The sequence below is a fragment of the Mus caroli genome, unplaced genomic scaffold, assembly GCF_978045245.1.
Source record: "Mus caroli unplaced genomic scaffold, Mus_caroli_1 scaffold_5, whole genome shotgun sequence".
Taxonomy (NCBI): domain Eukaryota; kingdom Metazoa; phylum Chordata; class Mammalia; order Rodentia; family Muridae; genus Mus; species Mus caroli.
The window spans coordinates 115723580-115732427 of NW_028227260.1; positions in this window are offsets into that span (position 1 = coordinate 115723580).

Below are 8848 nucleotides of genomic sequence, written 5' to 3' on the forward strand. Positions count from 1 at the left end.
TCCAAAACAACTGTATGTGCTGACCATTGACATTAAGGATTGCTTTATGTCCATCTCTTCATGAAAAGGACAGGCCCAGTTTTGCTTTCTCTGTAGCAGCAGTCAATAACAATGTGCCTGCTCAGAAATACTAATGTATTTTGCTACTGCAAGGCATGAAAACCAGCCCCACCATTTGCCAGATGTCCATTTGGAACACCATCAACCATCGCACCCCCAAGTGCTATGTTGTCCATTATATGGATAGCATACTAATTGGCCACTCTGATTCAAGTTGCTTAAAAACCTTGATGCAACAACTGACCCAGGCCCTTTGCCACAGGGCTAAAGGTCAAAGCTGATAAGATCCAGACCCAGCAATGATTCCTGTTTTCTGGTCACTCAACACCATATCAAACCTCAAAGGCTACAATTTGAATTCCCTATAAGAGGTACCTAGCCTCCATTCAGATGTTCCTAGGGAACTTCACCTGTGTGCGCCCCTCCATGCCACTCACTATTACACACGTCACCCCTCTCTTTTCCTTGCTTGGGAGTAGAGCCCCCTCTGGTTATATAAAAAAAAATTACATAGACAGCAAAGAAGAGTGTAGACAAAGTAAATGAAGCCATTAATAATTCAATCCTATATACCCAAGATATAAGATACAGTTTGCTAAACACATGAAACTCAAGAAGAATGAAGACTGAAGTGTGGACACTATGCCCCTTCTTAGAATTGGGAACAGAACACCCATGGAAGGAGTTACAGAGACAAAGATTGGAGCTGAGACAAAAGGATGGACCATCTAGAGACTGCTGTATCCAGGGATCCACCCCATAATCAGCTTCCAAACACTGACACCATTGCATACACTAGCAAGATTTTGCTGAAAGGACCCAGATACAGCTGTCTCTTATGAGACTATGCCGGGGCCTGGCAAACACAGAAGTGGATGCTCACAGTCAGCTAGTGGATGGAACACAGGGCCCCCAATGGAGGAGCTGGAGAAAGTACCCAAGGAGCTGAAGGGATCCGCAACCCTATGGGTGGAACAACATTATGAACTAACCAGTACCCCGGAGCTCTTGACTCTAGCTGCATATGTATCAAAAGATGGCCTAGTCGGCCATCACTGGAAAGAGAGGCCCATTGGACATGCAAACTTTATATGCCCCAGTACAGGGGAACGCCAGGGTCAAAAAAATGGGAATGGGTGGGTAGGGAAGTGGGGGGGAGGGTATGGGGGACTTTTGGGATAGCATTGGAAATGTAATTGAGGAAAAGATGTAATAAAAAATATTAAAAAAAAATAATTTGATCCTACAATTTTACCATCCCAAACTTGGGTCTGGGAATCAATCATGACAAAACAAACAAAAGATTCCCCACAGGGGCCCTGTTTCAGCCCCTCATGGCAGTCATCTATTGGGTGCATCTGGCCCATTTATTCTATGTTGCCTACAATCACACTATTTTGGGACAATTTATTTCTCCTGACAATCAAGGTTATGAAAATTTACCAGCTTATCCTTGACCAGGCTCCAGATGTTATAATATTCCCTGTAGCTAAGTGCTTTCTTGGCTTGGCCCTAGCACACAATAAATATACCCATATCTTTCTCTTTTCTGGGAGAATAGGCAAACACTACCATAAAAGCAAGGTCCTATCCACATTGCTCCTGATGCCTAACTGCCATTTAAGGCAACTTGTATCTGAGCTCCTCACCCAGGTTGCATCAGGGTTTACTAACTCTTGGACTGTATTGAGAATATATTTGCTCCGTGTGAGGAGGGTCCTGAGAAAGGCAGGAATGGGAATGGTGCTGATTTAATAATGACTCAGAGTCAGTAGTAGATGCAAGCTGCTAGCTCAGGTACTCTCTGTTCCCTGACGATTCTCAGTATTCTTTATTCTTTAATCAGAGAGAGCCTGAACCCAGTCTTTTATTTACTAGAGCTACATCATCAAGGTTTTGATCACTGTTAATAATTATCAAATTTTCTTAAATTTTCATAAACTCTATGAGTCCTGGATCAATAGTCCCAGCCTCTGTTTCCTTAGAGCAGAACTAAGCACAAAGCAAAAGCACATTTCCTTATAGGTTTACACAGCCTGTTCTTTACGGGTAGCTGGACATTGCTCTTCCAGTTTCCTAGTACAGTAGACAGCAGCCTTTTGTAACTATTCTCATGTAAAAACAGAAAGATAACAGACTACTAAAATTCAAATGATTCCTTACAAAGTTTTGAATTTTTGTAAGTAAAACAGTTAGCTCTCTCTAATATCTTTCCAGGCATTATTTTCTCCAATTATTCAGTCAGCTAGAAAAACAGAGGACTGTTTTTTTTATATGCTTCTACATTATCTTTTAAGTCTCTAATCTTTATTTCCTTATCCCAGCAATTCTATAGCCTCTGTGCTCTCCTTCTGATGTTATTTATTCCTAAATCATATATAATTTCCTATTTTTTTCTTTTCATACCATTTCTTCTTGAGACCACTTTAACTATCTATCCTTAATGTCCCCCAGGTTCACCTTAGCTAATTAATGGAGCAGTTATTGGACCAGAGGGTCCATGTGCTTCCTCATGATTCCAAACATAAGGCCAAGTCTGGCAATGAACCATTTTCAAAAAGGACTATGTAGGCTTTTATGGAGCTTGTGGTTATGTTGTATAGATACTTTCACATGGCCCTAAAGGCCAAGAGGATGGCCTGTTCCTCCTTCTCCACAGCCTCATAACCATCTCCATTCATCATTCCTGAAAACTATGTTTCATTTATTATGGCATGATTAGCAGTGAGTTTTAAGGGAAATATATTCACCAGAAAGAAATACTGAAAGTAAAGTAGAAACGACAACAGGAGTTAGGGAAGCAGAAAACCGGCCTGAGTAGGGCCACAAGCCTCTTCGGGTCTGACCAGCACCTGGGTAGCTAGAGCACAGGGTCGGCTGACACCCGCCAGCTACCCACGACACCCGCCACAGGATTTTGAGACTTCTGGTGAGTGGAACACAGAGTCTGCTCCAGTCCAATCGCGCGGGACCTGAGACTGCTTTGGTTGGGGAGGCAGAAATGGGGTAGCTAGGGCGCATGGTCTGCTGACACTCGCCAGGTACCCACAACACCCGCAACAGGATCTTAAGACTTCTGGTGAGTGGAACACAGCTTCTGCTCCAATCCAATTGCACGCGGGACCTGAGACTGCATTAGTTAGGGAAGCAAAAAACCGGCCTGAGTAGGGCCACAAGCCTCTTCGGGTCTGACCAGCACCTGGGTAGCTAGAGCACAGGGTCGGCTGACACCCACCAGCTACCCACGACACCCGCCACAGGATTTTGAGACTTCTGGTGAGTGGTACACAGCTTTTGCTCCAGTCCAATCACACGGGACCTGAGACTGCTTTGGTTGGGGAGGCAGAAATCCAGCCTGAGTAGGGCCACAAGCCTCTTCCGGTCAGACCAGCACCGGGGTAGCTAGGGTGCAGGGTCTGCTGACACTCGCCAGCTACCCACAACACCCGCCACAGGATCTTAAGACTTCTGGTGAGTGGAACACAGCTTCTGCTCCAATCCAATTGCACGCGGGACCTGAGACTGCATTAGTTAGGGAAGAAGAAAACCGGGCTGAGTAGGGCCACAAGCCTCTTCCGGTCTGACCAGCACCTGGGTAGCTAGAGTGCAGGGTTGGCTGACACCCGCCAGCTACCCACGACACCCGCCACAGGATCTTGAGACTTCTGGTGAGTGGAACACAGCTTCTGCTCCAGTCCAATTACACGGGACCTGAGACTGCTTTGGTTGGTGTCTTAGTTAGGGTTTTACTGCTGTGAACAGACACCATGACCAAGGCAAGTCTTATATAAAAAAAAAACAACATTTAATTGGGGCTGGCTTACAGGTTCAGAGGTTCAGTCCATTATCATCAAGGTGGGAGCAAGGCAGGTATGGCGCAGGAGGAGCTGAGAGTTCTATGTCTTCATCCAAAGGCTGCTAGTGGAAGACTGACTTCCAGGCAACTAGGGTAGGGTCTTATACCCACACCCATAGTACACACCCATTCCAACCAGGCCACACCTATTCCAACAAGGCCACACCTTCAGATGGTGCCACTCCCTGGTCAAGGATATATAAACCATCACATTCCACTCCCTGGTCCCCATAGACTTGTTAAAAAACATGAGTCTATGGGGGCCATACTTAAACAGAGCATAATGCAAAATGCATGTAGTCCAACTTTCAAAGTCCTCATAGTCTATAGCAGTCGCAACAATGTTAAAAGTCCAAAGTTCAAGGACTCTTCTGAGATTCATTCAACTTAAGTAACTGTAATCCCCAAAGCAAGGCAGGAAACCAGCTGGGAAAACTCCAAACTCTGCATCTCCATGGCTGATATCAAAGCAGTCTTCAGATCTCCACTCATTTTTCATCTATGTTGACTGCAACAAACTGCTTTCTCCTGGGCTGATTCCACTCCCTGTGAGCAGCTTTCCTCAGCATGTATCCCATGGCTCTGGCATCTTTAACATCTTTGAGTCTCCAAGGCAATTTCAATGTTACAGCTTCTTGTTTCAGTGTCTAGGATTCCACTTGATCTTTTGGACTCCTCCTCAGGGCTGGCATCACTTCTCTATCTCTGTCCTCTGTAGCACTCTATGCTCAGGTTGATCCACTCCACTACAGCTGCTGTTCTTGGTGATCATCCCATGGTACTGACATCTCCAATACACTGGGGTGTTCCACTCCAACTAGGCTTCACCAATAGCCTCTCATAGGCTCTCTTCAGGGTGCCAAGCCTCAAATCCTTTGCATGACCCCTTCAGTCCTGGGCCATCAATTACAGCTGAGGCTTCATCTTCTCCAATGGCCTTCCCTGGCCTCTCACAGTGCTAAGCCTCAGCTTCTCTCCATGATCCCTTCATTCCTTCACAAGCAGTACCACCTGAGTGACTCTTACACATTACCAAGTCCAGCTGCAGCATGAGGTACAACCTTGGGTATCTCTGGAACACAGCTTCTTTGTGCTCCCATAAAACAATTTCCAGAAGATTTCACCTCAATGATGCTGGTCTCTTCTTAATCACTGCTAATTCCTTAGCTCCAGCTAACCAGCATAAATTTTCCCAGTAGTTCCTCCCATTCTTAAATCTAGAGCCAGAGCCACATGGCTGAAGCTGCCAAGTTCTGCTGCTTACAGGAACTAGAACATGATCCCCTTGTACAATAGTAAATCCTTCACTGCTTAATCTGGGTTATTCTGGTTCTTGCTCTATAGATTGAGCTTGAATGCAGAGATCAGCATGCTTTTCTCATGGGATTAAAGGTGTGTACCACCATACCTGGATCTAATTTAGCTGGGTAGGATCTTTCCCCAAGGTCCCACTCCCTTAATCTTTATCTCCTAGAACACAAGATTTTGCTCCATTTCACTTCCTGGTACTCCTTTAATACTCAAACCATATATTTTATATTTTTCCTTTCTAAGCTTGCTATGCTTGTTCAAACTTCTCTTCATAAGACTTAAAAAGAGAACAAAGTCTCTGCTGGGCTTTTTTGAAACTTCTTTTGTCAATGCAATTAATCCAAGTCTCTTCACCTTAGCCTCAGGCAAACTTTTCAGACAAGGGCAAAAAGTAGCCACATTCTTCACCAAACTACCACAAAAACAGTCTTTATGCCACATTCTGAAATTCTTCTCCTTTGAAATCTCTTGGGCCAGGTCAACACAGTTCAAATTACTCCCAGCAACAAAGTCTTCCATATTCCTACTAGGATGACCCATTAAGCCCCATTTAAAGCATTCCACTGCTTTCCAAATCCAAAGTCCCAAAATCCACATTCTTTCAAATAAAAGCATGGTCAGGCCCATCTCAGCAATACCCCACTCCCGGTACCAACTTCTGTCTTAGTTAGGGTTTTACTGCTGTGAACAGACACCATGACCAAGGCAAGTCTTATATATATAAAAAAAAAAAAAACAACATTTAATTGGGGCTGGCTTACAGGTTCAGAGGTTCAGTCCATTATCATCAAGATGGGAGCAAGGCAGGCACAGCGCAGGAGGAGCTGAGAGTTCTATGTCTTCATCCAAAGGCTGCTAGTGGAAGACTGACTTCCAGGCAACTAGGGTAGGGTCTTATACCCACACCCATAGTACACACCCATTCCAACCAGGCCACACCTATTCCAACAAGGCCACACTTTCAGATGGTGCCACTCCCTGGTCCAAGGATATATAAACCATCACATTAAGTGTAAGCTGAATAAACCCTTTCCTCCCCAACTTGCTTCTTGGTCATGATGTTTGTGCAGGAATAGAAACCCTGACTAAGACAAATTGGTACCAGGAGTGGGGTATTCCTGTGACAACCTGACCATGTTTTGGGGAGGACTGTGGAAGGACTTTGGAACTTTGGGCTTGAAGATCCATTCCTTGTTAAGAGCTCTGTCAGATGTTGTGTAGGAGCTTGGAAGATAATATTGAGAACAGTGCAGAAGATGGAGGTTTGGTTTGTGAAATTTCAGAGGGAAAATTAAAGACTCTTTTCAGGGCCATTGCTGTTTTGATTGTGAAGATTTTGTAGTTCTGGTTAGCTGGGGCTGAAGAATCAGCTGTGATTAACAAGATACCAGAACTACTAAAGCATAAACTTTGCATTACTGGGACTATTGATGCTGGTTAGCTGGAGCTAAGAAATTAGCGGTGATTAAGAAGAGACCAGCATCGTTGAGGTGACATCTTCTGGGAAGTGTTTTCTGAAAGCACAAAGAGTCTGTGTTCCAGAGATAGGCAAGGTTGTACTCCTTCTGCACCGGGACTTGGTAATGTGTAAGGGTCACCCAGGTGGTACTGGTTTTGAAGGCATGAAGGGGTCATGCAGAGCAGCTGAGGCTCGGCACTGTGAGAGGCCATGGAAGGCCATTGGTGAAGGTGCAGCCTCAGTTGTAATTGAAGGCCCAGGACTGAAGGGGTCATGCAGTGTTTTGGAGATGTCAGTACCATGAGATGACCACCAAGAGCAGCAGCAGCAGTGGAGTACAGGCATCTGGAGCCCAGAGGACGACGTGTGTGCTACAAAGGGCATGGCTAGAGAAGTGACCCAAGCCCTTGGAGGAGCCCAGAAGATCGTGAGTTGGATCCCAGACGTTGGACGGTTGGAGATTGATTTTTGCTTCGATTGTGACTGCGCCCTGATATTTTCCCTCTTGAAGGAAGAAACTGTTTTAGTGGAGCCCACAGTTAAGAGACTTTTAATTGTAAAAAGACTTTGGATTTTAAAAGAGATGGATATTTTAAAGAGATTGAAATTTTAAGAATATGTAAAGACTGTGGGACTTTTAATGTTATTTAGATCTTGGGAATGAATAAGAATGTAAGGGTTGAGGCTTACTAGTGATGTGTTTGTGTGTCAAGTTGACAAGGGGTCAATTGTACTGGCTATTTTTGTGTCAACTTGACACAGCTGGAGTTATCACAGAGAAAGGAGCTTCAGTTGAGGAAATGCCTCCATGAGATCCAACTGTAAGGCATTTTCTCAATTAGTGATCAAGGGGGAAAGGCCCCTTGTGGGTGGGACCATCCCTGGGCTGGTAGTCTTGGGTTCTATAAGAGAGTAGGCTGAGCAAGCCAGGGGAGGCAAGCCAGTAAAGAACATCCCTCCATGGCCTCTGCATCAGCTCCTGCTTTCTGACCTGCTTGAGTTCCAGTCCTGACGTCCTTTGGTGATGAACAGCAGTATGGAAGTGTAAGCTGAATAAACCCTTTCCTCCCCAACTTGCTTCTTGGTCATGATGTTTGTGCAGGAATAGAAACCCTGACTAAGACAGTTGGGGAGGCAGAAATCCGGCCTGAGTAGGGCCACAAGCCTCTTCCTGTCAGACCAGCACTGGGGTAGCTAGGGAGCAGGGTCTGCTGACACTCGCCAGCTACCCACAACACCCGCCACAGGATCTTAAGACTTCTGGTGAGTGGAACACAGCTTCTGCTCCAATCCAATTGCACGCGGGACCTGAGACTGCATTAGTTAGGGAAGCAGAAAACCTGCCTGAGTAGGGCCACAAGCCTCTTCGGGTCTGACCAGCACCTGGGTAGCTAGAGCACAGGGTCGGCTGACACCCGCCAGCTACCCACGACATCCACCAGGATTTTGAGACTTCTGGTGAGTGGAACACAGAGTCTGCTCCAATCTTTAAACAGTGACAACAATGACAACTAATCCCAGAGATTACCAGATGGCAAAAGGTAAACATAAGAATCTTACTAACAGAAACCAAGACCACTCACCATCATCAGAACCAAGCACTCCCACTTCGCCCAGTCCAGGGCACCCCAACACACCGGAAAAGCTAGACCCGGTTCTAAAAGCATATCTCACGATGATGGTAGAGGACATCAAGAAGGACTTTAATAACACACTTAAAGAAATACAAAAGAACACTGGTAAACAGGTAGAAGACATTAAAGAGGAAGCACAAAAATCCCTTAAAGAATTGCAGGAGAACACTGCTAAACAGGTAGAAGACATTAAAGAGGAAGTACAAAAATCCCTTAAAGAATTGCAGGAGAACACTGCTAAACAGGTAGAAGACATTAAAAAGGAAGCACAAAAATCCCTTAAAGAATTGCAGGAGAACACTGCTAAACAGGTAGAAGACATTAAAGAGGAAGCACAAAAATCCCTTAAAGAATTGCAGGAGAACACTGCTAAACAGGTAGAAGACATTAAAGAGGAAGCACAAAAATCCATTAAAGAATTGCAGGAAAACCAGACCAAACAGGTGATGGAATTGAATAAAACCATCGAAGACCTAAAAAGGGAAGTAGAAACAATGAAGAAAACCCAAATTGAGGCAACACTGGAGA